Here is a 20720-nt window from a genome sequence, read left to right on the forward strand (position 1 = left end):
TTCAGAGCAAGTGCTTTGAGGTTTTCAAATGGAAAAGGTGGTCTACATTCTAGCACTAGAGTTCTAGCCCACCTTCTCCATGAAAGAAATAATATCAAGTCATTTTCCTATTTGGCCTTTGGCCCACCTGTCCTCTGCTGATGGAGGGAGTCCTCGCCACATGGACAGACTACTGGATCCGGTGATGGTTTATGTGGTGACGGTCACATGAGCAAAGGTCAAGTTGTACTGTAAAGGCGGGGGGGGGGGGGGGGGGGGGGAGTACAATCTCTTTCCTTTGGGAAACGTCCATGGACCGAGGATTATATCTCATCACAATTTAAAAACACATTCTTTGGATTATAAGAGAAGAGCTCTCCATAGTGGTTTTTTGTTTGTTTGTTTTTTGTTTTGTTTTGTTTTATTGATTTTTCTCTACCCACAAAGAGCACGAAGGCTTCTGAAATGTTAAGTTTCAGTGAGTGTTGCTGATGACATTGTCTTCTGCCTCTCTGCAGGTGAACAGTTAATCTCGCTAGAAGGGACATAAAAAAAAAAAATGGCCTTCATGGAAGATTTAGAACATCAACAACAGCGACTAATCATGTTATTTGTTTCCCCTTGAGTAGCAGGCAGCATCAGTTGTTTGGGGGCCTGTAAGGGGAACTGGCCCCTCTGGAATGGCTGGTCACGGAAGTGCCTCAAAGTATGGGCTGGTTACTGAGGCAGGAGTCTAGGGGAAGAAAGGTTCAAAGACCTTCTGCAAAGTCTAACCAAATTAGCATATGACAAGTCCAAGTAGGAAAAGAGGAAGCTGGCGTGAAGAGAAAATTAAGATGCAAATGAAACATGCTTGAAACTGTATGTAGAACTTCATGTAAAAGAACATGAATGGCAAAATCTGTACTATGCAAATTAATCGAAAACCCATGCTATTCAAATGAGGCCTCAAAACCATACTGTGCAGCACAAAAGCCTCATCCTTAGAGCATTGGCAGTGTTTGAGCTACTGAACTCTCTGTCCCAACCCTCTTCTCTCCCCTGGAAGTGTTGTGTCTTAATAAACTGGTCCTGCCCTGCTTCTATGGCAATTGCTTAATTTTTTTTTGTCTTGTGACACAAGAATCTGAAATTCCTGTGGAGATGTCCAGTAAACTAGGGTATCTGCAAATATGGTTGAAAACTTTTTTAGTATCCTTGTAGACTTTCTTCTGGGACCTTGAATTTGACTCCAAAGCACAAAGCACATGAACAAAGAGTCAACAAATCGAGGGGGACTTACTGAAGGAAAGAGAAAACTGTAGGTGGCCCAAGGAGGACACAAAAGGTGTTTGCTGAGGAAGAGGCTGTGTCTAGGGGTTTTTATAAGTTTAAGTGAGCTATGTTTGAGTTGTGCATATTCAGATTAGGTGAGAATTAAGGACCAATCAGGAGAGAGTCTGATAATCTGGGGGTGGGTTCTCAATTAGGTCCAGCCAGGTCCTCCTCACCCCTGAAGTTCTAGAAGATGATGATAAGATGAAATGAGGAAGACAGGCCTGGAGAGCAGGATGGAATGGTGTTTGCCTACTGAGTGACCATGCTCCCTTTTCTGGCTGCTTAGTTAGAGGCAGGGGACTCCTCCCACTTCAATCAACATCATAATGAAATGACCAGAGCATTGGTGTATGTATTAAAGATGCAAATTCTGAGTCACATTTCATCAGAATGTCTGAAGATGGGGCCTTGACCTATGTCTGTGGACTATCTCTGAGGTGACTTTCTTGTACACAGGGAGGTTTCAGAGCCCTCAGGTTAGGACCTAGTGTCTTCTTGTAGTTTGTCCTTGGTGAAGGCCTAGGACTTCTCAACATACCCGTGCTAAGAATAACCCACTGCTTATTTTGGAAGTAGACATCAAAAACAGGAGGAACCATGGTTCACTCTAAGCTCTCCAATGGGCATTTTTAGATAAAGTGTCTGTTCTTGAAAGAAATTCACACGCAAAGTAGCCTCTCTTTGAACAGTTTTTTTTTTTTAATTCATTTGCTGTCTTGCACATCCAGATTGCCTCAAAGCAGGCACCTTAACTGAAAGCCCACCAGAGAAAGGTGAAAGTCAGGTCGACTTCACACACTGTTGGTGGCTGTCACCACCACTACACTTCAACATTGTACTCTTCCTTGCTTTCTCTGGGTTTCCTTTCCTGGGCACACAATGTTGTTACTCAAGCACCTTCCTGCAGCCTCATTTTGAATATTTTTAAAGCAAATATTTAGGTTTGAGCTGAAAACCTTCTTAAACCATTTGCAATGAAGCCCATGTCTCAGAAGCTTTAGTTAAGGAAGGAGAGAGAGGGAGGGAGAGAGAGAGAGAGAGAGAGAGAGAGAGACTCCCCTGTGCATTTGAGGAGTACTGGGTTTGCTTGAAGAAACACAATGATGGGCCACAGGTTCCTGTGAGAGGTTCAGCAAGAAAACATCATTTCAAATGTATAGCAGATAAACCACTCCAAGTGCCAGAGGGGGAAAGAACCCTAAAGCCCTTTTCCTTGATGCCCCAAGTTATGTAGGCTATGGATTACTTCATTGGGCAGTGTTAAGCGCATCCCTGTTGAAAAATGAAGACCTTATTAATTATTTGAAGTTTGAAGTAATTAAGCCAGGCACTGTCAGGCTGACACAGTTTTTTCACAGCAGGCAGCAGGATTCTTTCAGTGGAGTGAAGGATTTTTTTTTTTTTCTAGCCCCATATGCTGGGCTACAGGTGAGCCAGTCGGTAAATATATGACACCTTTTAATTACACCTCCCTGCAAGCTGTAGCTTGCCTTATGATTCCTTGATCCCGTGTTGTTCTCTTAAAAAAGAAGATAGACACGGATGAGCTTCCTTAGGAGGGGGGAAGAAGTGGAGGAGAGTCTGCTGTCCGTAGAAAGCAGGGAAGTCCCAATGCCCTGGTAGGTGTTGTTTCCATATGTCAGGTCCTCCTATGACCTTCCTCGGCATCTCAAGAAAGGGTCCTATGTTTGCTGGCTAAGCTGCTGCAGGGATGTTGGGAGTCAAGCTGCAGGTGTAGCTCAGTGGCCGAGCATGGATAAGGTGTCCAAAAACTCCCTGCACTGGTAAACCAACAAATTTGCCATGTTGGCTTTTCTGGCAGAAGCAATTTATTAGTAGCAGGCCCATCCCAGTAAGGGGTAGGAAAGACTGAAAAGATTCCCTCCCCTTCTGGGCTTTCCCTGCAAATTGTACCAGCTGCTAGCTGCCCTGCTGGAGTCTAGCTGCCCAATGCAGAATTCTTGAGCTCATATCTGCTTACGAGAGGAACAGGGCTGGTGTTGCTGACAACACTGGACTGGAGAGGAAATGTTGGCGGGAAAGGTAGACTTCTGCAAGGCTGTAGGAGTTTTCTAAGTTCTGTGTTTTAAGAGGCTAAAATTCAAAGGTCTTCCGTAGTTGTGACAGCTTGAATTTGAAAGACCCCCCCACCACAGACTCATGTGTTTGACACATGGCCTCCAGCTTAGGGGGTTATTTTGGGAGATGGTGGAAACTTAGGAAGTAGGATCGGCCTGGAGGAAGGTGGCTCCCAGGGTTGAAACTTTGGAAATTGTACTGGGTCCCTTTTCCTGTGTCTCTTCCTGACCACCATGCCTCTTTCACCATAATGGTTGAAACTTTGAGCGAAATGAGTCCTTCTCCTAAGGTGTTGGGTCAGGAGTTTATCACGAGATGAGAAAAGCATGCTACTCCAATGGCCAGGTTCCTAACCATCCTTTCCCTTATGATGGCAAGGACAGAACAAACTTATTTTGGCAACCTGACCCAATATCCCGCACAATGAATATTCCATATTCAACACCAAGTTCAACAAGTTGACATTCCTTCCACAGCCCCGTGCAACAAAGCAAGTCTCCATCCTGGGTGGGTCTTCCAGTGTTGGAGAAATTTCCCTTCCTTGGCCTCAAAATTTATTGGTTCTTACTTTGTGCCTTCTGCTGAGTACTAGCTAACTAATTTAGTAATGACATTTGTAAATCTGGGAATATAGAGCTGCAGGTAGAGTGCTGGCCTCCTACGGATGAAGCTTTGTGTTCAGTCATCAACACTGCATAAACTTGGCATGGTGTACACATTAGTAATCTCAGCACTCAATAGGTGGAGAATAGATGATCAGGAGTTCAAGGTCATCCTTGGCTACATAACACGTTGAAGACTAGTCTGGGCTACATGGAACCCTTGCTCAAGAAAACACATTACCTTTATGTGTTCATCCACTTGCTCATTTATCTATCAATTATTCATCAACTCTGTATTTCATGATCTTTAAAATATGAGCACAAGACAAACAAACCCCTCCATCCTAGGACTTACCTTTTAACAGGAAAGAAAATCCCTGCTGGTACTCAACTTGAATGTTCCAAATTCAGACGCTCAAAGAGCATATTAACTCTTCAAAATGTTCCCAATTTCAACCTGAAGTCTTGCAGAGTAGATAAAAATCCAGTATAAGTATTTTGAAAAATAATTTATATACTTTATGCACAGTTATAGGAAGCCAGGTTAGGCTTCTGCATCACCTATAATATAGGCCTCTCCCTATAAAATATAAATAACTTAATAGTTGGTATGATGAGTAGGGGAAGGGTATGAAATGGGAGGGAAAGATTCGCGCTCCTGTCAGACTCTGGAGGGTCCAAGGACAGGGGTAGGAGGGAGAACACTCACCTGTGAGAGAACACAAGACTTTATAAAGTTGACCCAGGCTGGGGACCTATGGCCAGGGCAGCAGCCTGGAGCCTCTGAGGTCAGTGCTTGTGAGGGGATGGTTATAGTAGGATGGAGCCCCAAAAATAGAAATAAACTGTGACAAAAATAGTGTGACAGCCAGAGGCTAGAGGGTAAAAAATGACTTCTTGAGGATGCCTTGGAACATCTTGGAATAATCTCAGTGGGGGCAGAGAACAATGAAGAAGAGGACAGAGATTAGATGAGAGAGGAAAGGACTCGTGTGGGGCTGGGGGCTGGGCTTTAGAGATTTATGCTGTTATTGGCTGAGGACCTCTGAGGCTTGAAGACTAAGCAGGACGGAGGGTATGTTAGTTACTTTTTTTGGTGCTGAGATAAGATACCACAACCATAGGCGACTTGAAGAAGTAAGAACTTATTTTAGCTTCCAGTTCCAGAGGGAGAAGAGTCTATCATAACAGAGTGGAGGCATGGCAGCTAGTGGCAGATATAACCGCAGGAGCAGGCAGCAGAGACGCCACATCCTCCACTGCAAGAACAAAGCAGAGAGAACAAACTGGAAGTGGCAGGAGGCTTTAAACTCCCAAAGCCCACCTCCAGTGACATACTTCTCCAGCAGGGCTGTGTCTCCGAAATCTCCCCAAACAGTGCCACCAACTAGGATCAAATGTTCAGATATCCAAGCCTATAGGGAACATTCCTCATTCAAACCTCCGCAGAGGGCTAAGGACTGATGGGAGCAAAGGGCTATGAACCTGAGTGTGGGACCAATGACTGTTGGAAGGAGACTCTTTCCCAAAGAATCCCTGAGAACAAGGCCAGAAAGATCTACACTCATACCACCCAGATTCCCACTTTGTTTTCAGTGAAACATGAAGAACACAGCCCGCCAGTGTTCAAGGAAAAAGCTGCAGCTTGGCCAACCTGTGCTGTGTGATATTTTGATTGTGTTCTGGCAAATAAAGCCTGCTTAGAGTCAGAGGGAGGAGCTAGCCACTAGCTGACCATAGAGGTTTGGAGGACTATAGACAAGAGAGGAGACAGGAAGTGGTAAGGCAGGGCTGAGGGAGGATCTCACCCTTTTGGATGGAGAAACCATAGAGGTAGGAAGCAACTATGACTGCTCCCTCTTCTCTCATCTTACGGGTTCTTACCCCAATATTTGACTTTTAATTTTTTTATTGATAAAGATTAACTAGATTAACGCTTCAAACCTGGTTAGTTTTTAAAGTTTGAGTGTATCTAATACACATTTAACCAACACATAATATTTCATAACAAGAGCAGTATTAAAGAAACAACTGACCAAACAGCTAAAAGGAAAGAAAAGCCGGGCATTTCCAAGGTAGGAACAGTGAGGATGCACTGAGGACGGAAGGCATCATTTGGTCCTCCAGGAAACCGCTCTTGTGAGCCTGTCATCTTTTACCCCAGTGAAAAGGATGCTGTGGGCTTGTGATTATAGACTCCTATTGATTTCCAATTTTCACCAGGCATGTTCAAATCCCTAGGGCTCTGGGCACTTGTGGATTCTTATTAGTCTTGTAGTAAGGCAACTATGATAGTATAATTGGCTCAGTGTAGCAACAAGAGGCTTCATTCTACTTTCAATTTAGTCCTTTGTTTCAGTGTCTTGATTATATTTGTTAGCATCTATTTCAAAGCTTAACTACTTATGTATGTAACTGTGCACACACACACACACACACACACACACACACACACACACATTTAATGCTGTTCTGCTCAAAGAAGTTCTCAGAGACCGGACAATTTGTTTTTTTATGTCTTTTTTTTTAAATTTTTTTTATTTTTATTTTGCAATACAATTCAGTTCTACATATCAGCCACGGATTCCCTTGTTTTCCCCCCTCCCGCCCCCTCACCTTCCCCCCACCCCACCCCACCCCACATTCCCACCTCCTCCAGGGCAAAGCCTCCCCCGAGGACTGAGATCAACCTGGTAGACTCAGTCCAGGTAGGTCCAGTCCCCTCCTCCCAGGCCGAGCCAAGCGATCCTGCATGGGCCCCAGGTTTCAAACAGCCAACTCATGCAATGAGCACAGGACCTGGTACCACTGCCTGGATGCCTCCCAAACAGATCAAGCCAATCAACTGTCTCACTCATTCAGAGGGCCTGATCCAGTTGGTGATCCCTCAGCCATTGGTTCATAGTTCATGTGTTTCCATTCGTTTGGCTATTTGTCCCTGTACTTTATCCAACCTTGGTCTCAACAATTCTCGCTCTTATAAACCCTCCTCATTCTCGCTAATTGGACTCCCAGAGATCCACCCGGGGCCTATCCATGGATCTCTGCATCCAGATCCCTCAGTAGTTGGATGGGGTTTCTAGCACGACAATTAGGGTGTTTGGCCATCCCATCACCAGAGTAGGTCAGTTCAGGGTATATCTCTACCATTGCCAGCAGTCTGTTGTGGGGGTATCTTTATGGATTTCTGTGGGCCTTTCTAGCACTTTCTTCACAGACCTGGAAAGAATAATACTCAACTTCATATGGAAAAACAAAAAACCCAGGATAGCCAAAAGAATCACGATCCCTGACTTCAAGCTCTACTATAGAGCTACAGTAATAAAAACAGCTTGGTACTGGCATAAAAAACGACATGTGGACCAATGGAATCGAATTGAAGACCCTGACATTAATCCGCACACCTATGAACATATAATTTTTGACAAAGAAGCGAAAAGTGCACAATGGAAAAAAGAAAGCATCTTCAACAAATGGTGCTGGCATAACTGGATATCAACATGTAGAAGGCTGCAAATAGATCCATATCTATCACCGTGCACAAAACTTAAGTCCAAGTGGATCAAGGACCTCAACATAAATCCAGCTACTCTGAACCTGCTAGAAGGGAAAGTAGGAAGTAGTCTTGAACGCATTGGCATAGGAGATCACTTCCTAAATAGAACACCAGTAGCACAGACACTGAGAGAAACAATCAATCAATGGGACCTCTCGAAACTGAGAAGCTTTTGTAGAGCAGAGGATACGGTCAACAAGGCAAAGTAACAGCCTACAGAATGGGAAGAGATCTTCACCAACCCCACATCTGACAGAGGACTGATATCCAGAATATATAAGGAACTCAAGAAATTAGACATCAAAATGTCCAACAGTCCAATTAAGAAATGGGCTATAGAACTAAACAGAGAATTCTCAACAGAGGAAACTCAAATGGCTGAAAGACATTTAAGGAATTGCTCAACATCCCTAATCATCAGGGAAATGCAAATCAAAACAACTCTGAGATACCGCCTTACATCTGTCAGAATGGCTAAGATCAAAAACACTGAAGACACCTTATGCTGGAGAGGATGTGGAGCTAGGGGAACTCTCCTCCACTGCTGGTGGGAATGCAAGCTTGTACAACCACTTTGGAAATTAATATGGTACTTTCTTAGAAAATTGGGAATCCATCTCCCCCAAGATCCAGCTATACCACTCTTGGGCATATACCCAAGGAATGCTCAACCACACCACAAGAGCACTTGTTCAGCTATGTTCATATCAGCATTGTTTGTAATAGCCAGAACATGGAAACAACCTAGATGCCCTTCAACTAAAGAATGGATAAACAAAATGTGGTACATATACACAATGGAATACTACTCAGCAGAGAAAAACAATGACATCATGATGTTTGCAGACAAATGGATGGATCTAGAAAAAATCATCCTGAGTAAGGTAACCCAGACTCAGAAAGACAAACATGGTATGTACTCACTCATAGGAGGATACTAGATGTGGAACAAGGATGACTGGACTGCTACTCACATCACCAGGGAGGCTACCTGGAAAACAGGACCCCAAGAAAGACACAGGGATCGCCCAATGACAGAGAAATGGAAGAGATCTACATGAACAGCCTGGACATGAGTGGGGGTAGTGAAGGGCGAGGGTCGAGGGAAAGAGAGCTTGGGGGAGCGGGAGATCCCAGCTGGATCAACAACAGAGAGGGAGAACAAGGAATAGGAGACCATGGTAAATTTTTATGTCTTTTTTAAGGCAGTTCTCTTACTATGCCACCCAGGCTGACCTCAGATTAATGATCCTCCTGCTTCAGACTCTGGAATGTCAGGATTATACAGGTGTAGCTCACCATGTGAAGCTTGAAGTAATTCTAAGAACGCCAAGACGTACATGTGTTATATCTCTGACCACAACCAACCAAGCAAGAAATCAAAACAAACCAAGCCAAACAGCAGCAGAAACATAGCAGTATTCCCTTGTTCCATGAGCACCGTGCGTAGTTGGTCTGGGATCCTTAACTTGCTGTGAATTCAGTGTCTAGAGTGACACCCACTCCACAATTATCCTCCAGCTGCTTCCATGTGGAATCTGCATTTGGGTAGTTCTCTTTTCATATAGTAGAGTGCTACCCAGACAGACTGAGCTATTACCATAGAATCATCCAGAAGCACCCTTTACAAATCAGTGTCAAGTACTTTTATTTTTTTTTCATTATGTAATATTTGAGCAGCACTTTTATTTGATATAGGTCAAAGACTTTCCACCCAGTCTTCTTTTTCCCGAAGTATATATGTTCTTGTTCTTTATCTTACTAGTTAATACAAATTCTGAGGCTATTAAATTAATTAATTGATTAATCTTTCGGATAAAGTCTAGGCTGAAACTCCCTATGAAGCCAGAGTTGGCTTGAACTCCTGGTTTTCCTGATTCTGCCTCCCAAGTGGGATGACATCTGTTTGCCAGCATGCCTAACTCAGAGGCTTGACACATGCTGACCTGGAGAGCCACCTTAACCCCCAAAGTGGTTTGTCAAAATGGAGATCAAGTGCAGATGCCTAGAGATCAACTTGCTGCTGAAAAGAGTGAATATTTTTAGAGAGCTGACCAGAATGAAGGACAGTAAATATTTTTATTTCTTCATTATGAGACAGGAAAAGAGTCCCTGCATTTGAATGGTATCACCCTGCACTTCTGGGTCCCCTGCAGCAGCAGCAGAAGAGAGCACACACCTAGATCCAGCCTCTGCATTTCCCACTGTTCACTTGTGAGATGAGCTTGACAAGTCTGCATACTTTCCAGTCTTGCCTCTAATTTTCATTCATACAACCTTAGAAGAGATGGGAGGAAAAACCCACAGCTCTGATAGAAATAAATGTAGCAACCTTGTAATCTTGAAGCCTGTGATTAAAGAAAGACAAAAACAAATAAAGACCTTTGGGTTTAGATGAAAGCACAAAATTATTTCTTTGCTTCTACCTATATTCTTTATTTCTACTTTCTGATCATTCTACTGAGACTAGATTTCACCAGAGTCCCTAAGGTAATGGGACTTGGTGACTAAGCCACTGAGCCATGCAAACCCCATCTGCTTACTCACTTTGACATTTTAATAATATCCCATTTGGACCTTTGCTTAATTTTACTCTGTGTGCTACATCTTTGTTTTAACATTAGAGCTGAAATAATTTATTATAATGAATACTATAAAGTCTCAGTAATTAAAACACACAGAGATTTTGTGTATCTCAACTATGTATAGTGGCAATGGGAAATAGACCTTCTGAAATCCCTCAGAAGACCATCAAATTGTCCTCTTAATTATTGTTCATTGTGTGTTTTGTTTGAAATAAAGAAAAAAATTATGCCATGCCTGCCCCTGCCCCCACCAAGTATGCTATGCTTAAAAAAAATAAGTACCTTATTTTGTTTTCACCTTATTTTCAATATCTGGTACGTGAAGTGAAATGAACTACAGTATCCTAATGATACAGGATTGTCTTAAACATCATTGTCGATGACAGAAGTGGTATTAACTGCTGACTTCCTTCCTTTTATAAATATGTGATTTCTTTAAATGAAGATTAATGATGATTTAGAACTTATATACATAAATCACACATATTGTGACAGACATGTAACACGCTGTGTGTGTTGCCCTGTGGGACTTGATTGTACTGAGCATATGTCACAGTCACAAGCTTATTAATTATTATTGATTAATTCATATACGCCTTCTCATCACACAGAGCTATAATAAAGGGATATGGTCAGAAAGAAGAATTTAGGCTTAGATATACGTTCAAAGACTCCTCTCAAATATTTAGTCACATCTTGGTAGGAAAGGAAGTACACCAAAATGTTTTTCTATAGCCTAGATTTTGCAGAAGACACAGATGGGAATCCAAAGGAAAGCAAGTGGTACTTCAGTTGCAGGATGTTAGGCTGCAAACTGAAAGTTACCAGACTACAAAACCATGTTCAAATGTGAAGAGATTTAAATAATAGAACAGTTGCATGTGACATATTTACTCTTCATTCCTAAGTAGCCTCAGTATTGCAAGAACTGGCCTGCTAAGCCTGCGCTAATAAACTAATGATCATTGCTTAAATGTATAGAGTGCTGTTCAAACATGACACCTTTTTACATATGTTATCTCCTTTAGTCTATTTGATAATACTATGAAAACAGTGCAGAAGAGGCCTATAAAGTTAAGTGGGTTGTGAAATGTCCTCGGTTTAGTAAGTAGTGAAGCAGATTCTTGATGTGAGAGTGTGACTTTAGGCCTCATGCTCTGACTTCGATCGCCACCATGGCTGGGTAACATTATATCCTGATCACATTTCAGAGTTTATTCATTTGTTTCAGTCCTTATAAAGCAATGCCAATGGCTTTGATGTTACTGACTATCCAGTGATCTATAGAGGTCATATAGAAAGTGAATGAATTCTCTATGCCCAGTTTATTAGTTCTGCTAAATTTAATCTGTGTAGGAAAAACAACAACAACAACAAAACCAATTGTGATGGCCAGTTTTAGTTGTCAACTTGTCACAGTCTAGAGTCACTTGGTGGATGAGTCCCAATGAGTGATTATCTAGGTAAGTTTGGCCTGTGGTCTTTTCTGTAGGGGTTTGTCTTGATAACATTAATTGAAGTGGGAAGACTCACCCAGTGTTAGGTGGTACTATTCTCTATGCAGGGATTTTGAACCACATAAGAATGGAGAAAGTAAGCTGAGCACTGCTAAACATGCATTATTCACTGCTTTCTGCACTTGACTGTGCATGTAACATGAGTAGATTCTTCAAGTTCCTGATGCCTTGAATTCCCTGTAAAGACAGATATAACCGTGTGAGTCAGATAAGCCTTTCCTACCTAAACTGCTGTTGTTAGGTAATGTATCACAGCAACAGGAAAAGAATCTAAGACAATGAGATAGAGATTTTCTATTTTACTTCTCTATCTATCTATGTTAGAAAATGTTATATATATATTTTTAATTGTACCGTTCATCAAACAATGTAATGCAATTTTCTGATCCTTGAATGTTATTACCAACTATTAGGATATAAAGAAATGAAAGTTAGTAGTTAGACATTATAATAGAACTTGTAGTTATATTAGGTATGTTTTCAAGATTGAGTAGATATATTTTAGATAGACAGGTTATCTTCAAACCCTTCAGAGATCTACAGAATATGGCATTTAAAATGTTTTAATAACTTAGAAAATTTTTCTTTTTTGTTATGACTATGAGACATGTTGGCTCCTGGCAGTACCAATCTACTTCAGAGAAAATATGGGCATTGAAGAAACTGTATATGGAGTTAGCTTTCATTGTGGCAAAAGTTAGCCACTGGACAACAAAGTATCCTCGAATCAACTGCTGACAAAATGGACAGACAGGACATGAAACAAAGGACTACTGATTCTTGCCAAAACAAGTGTGGTTATGGCTTTATCAAAAGGCATCTTCAGAGGCTAGGACAATATGGCACCATCCCTGAAGTGGCCTTCGCAATTCGGAAAAGGTACAGTGCCCTTTTCTTCGAAGGCAGCTGAACAGGCAGTGGGCCGATGGCCTCTGATGTGCAATAGAACAGCAGCTGAAACAGTTATTCTTGAAGAGTAACTAAGCTCACGCCTCTCAATAGTAGACTGGCATTTGACAGAGGGATATGGAGAAGAATGGGATGCTGAGATGAAGCCATATATACACAGCCAAGAAGAATGGACAGCTGAATTAAAAAACCATCAACAATTTCCAGAATTTAAAATCCTGAATCATGACATGACGCTAGTGGAATTCAGGTGTTTCTGGTACATGGACTGCTCTCACTCAATGTGAGGTTGAACTGTTGACCTTGTGTACATCCTACTTCACAAATGAGTCTGTCAGATATGCTAAGCCTATAGGCTGAAGATGATGCCCCAGCACTTCGGAGAAACCTCAGGTGACTGTCCAGACAGCTGGCTGTTTCTGTCAACTCACAAATTTTTTGGAAGTTGCTTGCATGCACTTCCTGTTTTTATTTTTGTTAGCTAATATTATTTTCTTCTTGGGTCTCTGAGGGAGTTGAAGTTTAGTTAGTTATAGTTGAAGGTTAGTTAGTTATAGTTGAAGATTAATTAGGATACATTTTGGACTTACCAAAATAGGATAGATAATGAAATTATTTTCTCTGAATTTGTCAAATACAAATGGACTAGACATTGTTTAGGTATTTATTACTTGTATATATTGTATATAGCTATTGTACTTTTGTATATAGTTTTTCTTATATTAGTTATAAGCTTTTTCTTTTTTTTCCTTTTTATTAAAATAGAAAAGGGGAAATATGGTGATATTTTATTTGTATTAAAATGTTATTTGTATGTTAATAAATAAAGTTGCCCGGGGGTCAGAGCTATTAGAAAGCCATAGGAAAGCAGGACAGTGGTAGCGTACGCTTGTAATTCCAGCACTTGGTAGGCAGAGCTGGGTAAGTCTCTGTGTGTTCAGGGATACAGCCATTATTGGATACACATGCCTTTAATCTTAATACCAATCATGGAAAACCTGGAGGCCTATACAGACAGGCCATGAGGAGGCGGTCATGTGGTTGGGTTTACAACCAATGAGAAGGCAGGACAGGAACTCTATATAAAGACTTTAACACAGGGGTAGCTCTGGTTCGGAGAGGTAGGACCACCGCAGGAGGAAGGGTAAGGTTTTAGCTCTTAGCTCTGACCTCTTGGCTTTCTTCTTTGCATTGGTTCTGTGTTTCTTATTTAATAAGAATGTTGGATACATCTACATATCTATCTATCTATCTATCAATCTATCTATCTAAAATCATCTATCTATCTATTTTTGAGATAGAGTCTCACTGTGTAGCTCTGGCTGTCTTGATACTCACTATGTAGACCGACTTGTCTGGAACTCAGAGATCTGCCTGCCTCTGCCTCCCAAGTGCTAGGACTAAAGGCTTTTACCACTACACCTGGTGAGAGTTGGGATTTTAATCAGATATCAAGATGATTAAAGAAATAACTCACTTGTAAAAACAGACACAAATTCTGGACTTGTATAGTCCAGGTTCAGATCATGAATCTCACATAAGTAAGTTGACTTGTACAAAAATCTCCATGAACTTTCTCTCTCTGTTTCTCTGTCTCTTTGTCTCTTTCTCACACATGGTAGTGCAGTGTACACACATGTTTGTGTGTGTGTGTGGGTGCAGATGTGCCTTTGGGCGGAGACCAGAAGTTGATGTTCTAATGTTTTATTCTATTTCTCTCTATCTTATTTTTGAGATAAATTCCCAGACTCAATCTGGAATTCATGAATTTGGCTAGGTTATCTGGCCAATGAGCTCCAGGTATCTATCCGACATGACACCCTCATCCTGGGAGTGTGTGCTGCCATGCCTTAGCTTTTATATGGGTGCTGGGGTGTGAACCCAGTTCCTCATGCTTGCATGGCCCACACTTTACTGACTGAGCCGTCTCTCCAGCACTAAAATAGTCTCTCGTAAAAGTATAAATGAGATTAGTGAAACACTGTAAGCATTTGGTAATTGCCATTGTTACTGGTATATTTCAAACATTTTATTTAGGTACCATATTTGGTCCAACCAGAAAATTCTATTGACATGGTTTTAATGTTTAAGTCACAAGTAAAGTATAAGGACAATTCTTAACAATGTCTGAAAATTTAAAATGTTTGAAGGGCTAGGTATTAATAATATTTTCTAGGAAGTCTGGATAAGCATTCCTGATTCATGTATAAAATTGTACTTGAAAGATAAGGAACTTATTAAGAATTTAAAGGTCACATATAAAATATGGTCAGAGGAAGAAAGTAAGAGCTCATCGCATTTAAGACCAATTGGTATATATCTCTGTAAAAGTAAGGAAGTCAAGTTTATATTTGATGGTATCAGCATCCCAGTGGAAATTAAACTAAAATAAAAGCTATTAGTTGGGATCCAAAGCTCTATAAATAAGGTGTCACCTCTTAATATTGGGAAATGCCAATATAAGAGCATACCATAGTTAAACTGAAAGAACAGGGAAAACAGCTGAGAGAACTGGAATAGAGAGATGGCTCAGCCCTTAAGGGTATTCACCACTCTTCCAGAGGACCCAAATTAGCTTCCTAGTACCCACATGGAGTGGCTTATAATTGATTGCAACTCTAGTTATAAGAAATCCAAAAACTTTCTGGTTCTCTGGACACCTGTTCTGAACACACACACACACACACACACACACACACACACAACCAAAATAAAAACAAAACAAAACAAAACACCCCTAAATCTTTTTTAAAAACCTATAAATTGTGAGATAAAAGCAGAGGGGATAGTCAGTGTTTTGAATCTAGTGGTAATAAGTGATTTATGAGAAGAGAAGATTGTCTCCCCACTTCCTTCTTTCTTTGCATGGTGTGTAAGTGACTGATGGATAATTAAAATTAGAGGCAAATTTTTAAGAAATCAGGAAATGACATATTATTACCTATAAGATGAGAAAGGCAACAGAAATATGGGAAGAAAACCCCAGGGAACAAAGCCAGAGAGAAAGAAGTCTGCCTGGCCATAATGATAAGAGCAAAGGCAGCATCCGCAAAGGCCTCTGGGGAAATGACAAATATGAAAAAAAAAATTGAAAAAGACAAGGATCTAGAAATGTAGCTCTGAAACCACAACAGGAAGCTCTTCGAATTCATCAGCTTATTTTTAAAAATGTAGACAACCAGCTAGACAGACAAGTAGACTGTAGGGATCAAAGAAACTCTGCCACACTGTCTCCAAAGACAGTGCAAGTTTTGAAACACAGATGTTGCAAATGCAGATAAAGGTTTCAATGAAAGATCCAGAGGAAAGTTCACCTCCTGCAGAGTTTTACAAACCAAAGAGAGTCTGAGGCGTTTTTTTCTTTTTCTTTTTCTCTTTCTTTCTTTTTTCTTTCTTCTTTTCTTTTTCTTTTTTCTTTCTTTCTTTTTTTTTTTGAGACAGGGTTTCTCTGTGTAGCCCTGGCTATCCTGGAACCTACTCTGTAGATCAGGTTGGCCTCGAACTCACAGAGATCCACCTGCCTGGACCTTCCGAGTGCTGGGATTAAAGGCATGGGCTACCATGCCCGGCTAGACTGAAGCATTTTTAAGTCAACAGTGGGAACTCTTAGAGTCCTACGTAAGTTTATCATCTATCAAAAGTCTAATGATTGAATCAAATGTAAGAATCCTAGATGTTGAAAGCAGATCATCTGAGAACACATAGTAGATGTTGAAAGCAGATCGTCTGAGAACACATAGTACTTCAAAGAAGTGTTCAAATCTTAATTGAGTAGTATCTCTAGTTAGAAGGAATCTATCACTTCACTCCCAAAATTTAGAAGACATAGCATTCAAGCAAACGAACTTACACAGGAATATATAATTGCATAACACACACACACACACACACACACACACACACACACACACACACACACACACACACACACACCTTTATTCAGTCAGTAAGCCCAGCTGCTTCATCTCGCTGGAGGCAGCACCAGACTGTTTTCCAAAAGAAATCATTGCCCAGCTGATTGTTGGAAATCCAGAACTTGCTTTTCAGTAGTATGGAGATTATAAATGTCTGTTAGCACATTAAGTTCACAATAAACAAGGACACACTTGCTAGCCTGAATCTATAAGTTTCTAACAGCAACGGCTAAATGGACTAATTAAAGAGGATGTTACCAAACTTTCTAATTTGTGGTTCTTTGAAGAGGTCTAGAAAGTTCTCCTGAGGTCCTGGTAGTCAAGGACAGACAGACAGTTTAATAATGTTTATCATGATCAAATATTAGTTTTAGATCAAATTTATGAGACGGATTAGATTGCATGTGTTATAGATGTGAATGTTCTTTATAATATAATACTCTCCCTTCAGTCATTGAATATAACTGCATTTATAGTTTGTCCAGTTGCATGAAACTTCTTTTGAGACCCTTGCTTTTAAGAATGCTTACTGTTGCTAAAGTTTCCATTTCTAGATTTCTCTCAGTTTGGGTTTTCTTTTTTGATTCTGTCCACTTTCAGATCTTGAACTGTTTTCTTCATTTCCTTTGTATTTTCATAGATTTCTTTAAGGGGTTTTTTCATTTCCTCTTTAAAAATCTCTATCATATTCATAAAGGCTATTTAAGAAAAAGTTCTTGTGCTTCAACTATGTTGCAGTACTCAGGGCCTGCTGTGGTAGGGTTGCTGGACTCTAGGAGAGATATATTGTCTTCACTCTTACTGATTGTTTTTAATGCTGGCTTTGAGGCATCTGGGTTTGGGAAGATTATAATTCTAGATGCTGATATCTGGTTTTGTCTTTGTTGGATGTGTATTGTGTTCCTTGGTTTCTGTTGCTCTACCTTGTTCTTAGGAGTGTGGTGGCTGCATGTTGCCTCCTAGGAAATTCTTCTTGACAGGTGTGGCCCACAGGGGTTCCAGGTAAAACGTGTTTCTAGGTATTGGGAGCTGACACTTAGGAATGAGGATGGGTTGGGGATGGGTCTGAGGGGGTCCACAAGTGAGAGAAAAACAAGGTATTCCCCCAGAATCTGCTTAGTCCTCCTGGAATGGGGGCAGAGAGTGAGGAGAGGCTTCAGGAGCTGGTCTGTTACAGAGCTGAGGATTGGGCTTGCAGGAGCAGAGAGAGAGGTGAAGATCTGCAGTGAGCCTACTTGCTTACCTAGCTTGAGTGGCCTCTAGGTTCCCAGAGAATGCCTGCTGGAGTTCGGAGCTGGAGTAAAGCAGTGTGTGGGAGGGAAGTTTGGAGCGGAAGATCTGGGAAACAAACTACTCTTAAGGGTAGGCTGTTTTCCCAACAGTAGACCGCTAACAGAAAAATAAATTAAAGGTATCTTGGGAGGTTTCTTGTCACATAATGTCATGTTGGGGCTTTTCCTTTTTTCTTTCTAAAAAATGTATCTTATTATTCATATATATATAATATATATATAATGTATATAATATATATATTTACCCTATAGAACCTTTATGTAAATATTATGGCTTCCAGTATATTGTTTTTATGGTATGACTGAGTGTGTGAACAAGTGTATATCTCTGTTTCTTACACCTTTTCTTGGTCTCTATTCCTTCTTTTATTTTTTTCTATTCAGATGTGTTAGTTTTCATTTTATTTATTATATTATATTTTATTATGGTCCCTCAGAAGCCTGTTTCTTTTCTAATGAGAGACCAAAAGGGGGTGGATCCAGATGGGAGGGGAGCTGGAGAGGAAACGAGAGGAGTAGAGAGAGAGGAAACCATAATCAGGATATATTATTTGAGGAAGAATTCTGTTTTCAATAAAAGGAAAAAATAAAATAGAAAATAGAAAAGAATGCTTACTTACTATTCATTTTTAATAACTTTTTTGATGATAAATATCCTGCCAAGAATGTGGCATTCAAATCATAACTTTACTCATGGGGTCGTTTTCCACATCAGCAACCAGTTCTCCAGGTACCACCCAGGTATCTAGTAATTCAGTTCAATCAAACTCAGTTTAGACTACTATAGTCAGTGCCAAATCACTCAAGTCAAAAATGTGTCAGTCCCCACTTCAGATGCCAATCCCAAGTCCTGGGCTTGAATTTCAAACTGACTAGCTACAATTGGGAATTCCCATCCCACGTTCCTCATGTTTGAAGTCTTGCTAGAGCGGCTCAAGGAATTTAGGTCAGTAGTTGACTTACATTTTCCAGTTTAATGTAAGTAATATAAGCCAGACCAACGATGTGGAGCAGAGAAGGCAGGGACTGGAGGTGCGGAGCAAAGGACATGAGGGAGAGCTCTCCTGCTTCTTGCGGAGCTCCGGTCTCCCAGGTACTTGGCTGTGTTTTCCAGTTGGGAACTTGTGGAATCTGCTTGTCCAGGGCCCAATCTGCAGCCCTTCTCCCTTGCCCTTTCTTAAAGAATAGCACTGGGCTTGAAAAGCCGATCCCCCCGCCCCCCATCATTTCATCTTTGCTGAGACCAGCTCCATCCCGAGGCTCCCTAGGGGCACCTTCTAAATCACCTCATTAGCAGAACTCAAGTATGATTGAAAGGGGCTAGCTATGAACAAAAAAAGGACTATCTTACACATAATAAAATCCTAGAGATTTTAGGGCTCAGCGCCAGTAACCAGAGACAGAGATCCAGTGAATATATTCCTCTTTAGAGTACAATTCCCAAGCTACTTGTCACAGTCCATTTTGTGTTTCCGTTTAAAAAAATTACCCGAGGCTGGATACTTTATTTTAAAAAGCAGTTTATTTAGCTAGCAGTTCAGGAAGTTTAATATTTAATATTAATAACATGCCATCATTGTTTGCTCTACTCTTGTGAGGGCCTTATGGAAGATGGCATTGCAATGGTGTGTGTGTGTGTGTGTGTGTGTGTGTGTGTGTGTATCATAGGCAGAAAGGGAGTCAGAGAGGTGGTGAAATTGCCCTTACAATAGCTTATCCTCCCAGGAACCAGGAACTAATCCAGGTCTGTAAGACCCACATTAGCCTCTTCCGTGGGTGATGCTAGCACCCTAGCATCCTATACTGGAACTATACCTCTGCGGGATAAGGATCCAAACTATGGCTCTCCATTGTAACTCTGGATGTGTGAGGCCCTGGGTTCAGTCCTCATCATGCAGAAAATAAGGAGAAGAAAAGATGGAGCCAGTTCATGGAGTCAACATAGCGTCTAAAGTGGAAACTGGCTTTCATCCATTTCCAATTGTATATAATTGATCAAGTTATATGATGTTCCATAGACTCAGTTTCTTTATGAAAACAGAGCAGGAGGTTAACAAGTTTGCAGAATGTTCTTGAAGAATGCAGTTAAATTGTACAAAAGACATTCTTAAGCGAAGCATAGTGGTGTATGACTGTAATCTCACGATTTTAGGGATCGGAGAATCATGAGATGGAGCCAGGCTTGGCATAAATGGTGAGTTCAAGGCTAGCCTGAGCTTTAAAAGGAGACTCTGACTCTCAATAAATGAATAAATAGTTCAAAAGGGGCATTTTTTTTCTGGAGTTGAGGAATTTGGGATATATTCACGTTGTATGAAGACCGCAGAGAAAGGGAATTCTGCAGTAGTAACAACGGGGAAAAGAGAGTTCTGCTTGTTATGTAACCACACTTATCCCCACCAAAGAACACAAAGATTCATGTTGGATTGCATGGGTATATTGGGGCATGGACTTAAATATTTCAAATCTGTCACCTGGGAATCAAAACACACTAGTTTGTTTTGTTGTTGTTAAATATGGTAATATGGAATAGTTGGTTTCAAGGTTTCAAGGTGACAACCATTGAACACATATTGGAAGAAGATGCTGCCAATCTCATCTCAGGACCCAAGTTATATATGACAGCTCCACTACACTGCCTGCGCACACACAGCTGGGTTGATAGATGGTAAGTCATCACAGTAAGGTCTCAGTGAAGGTTAAACATGGATGGTACTTCCATCTTGATGTCATTTGCTGAAGCTGGTGACTTTGGGCTTTGAATGTGTGGCCTCCTGGACTTGAGAAATGGGAAATGTCTAAACCTCAAGGTCACTAAGGTGGTGAGTCTAATAAGAGACCAGCAGCCCATAAAGGAGTGCCCGGAGGTATCCTTTCCATCCAATTGGAAGACATTCATCCTCTTTTCCAGCTGCTACAAGTGAATGGAGATTTGTCTTCAAGATAATTAGACCAAGGAAAAGAAACGAG

The sequence above is a fragment of the Peromyscus californicus genome, unplaced genomic scaffold (genome assembly GCF_007827085.1).
Source record: "Peromyscus californicus insignis strain IS unplaced genomic scaffold, ASM782708v3 Scaffold_9__1_contigs__length_137607984, whole genome shotgun sequence".
Taxonomy (NCBI): domain Eukaryota; kingdom Metazoa; phylum Chordata; class Mammalia; order Rodentia; family Cricetidae; genus Peromyscus; species Peromyscus californicus.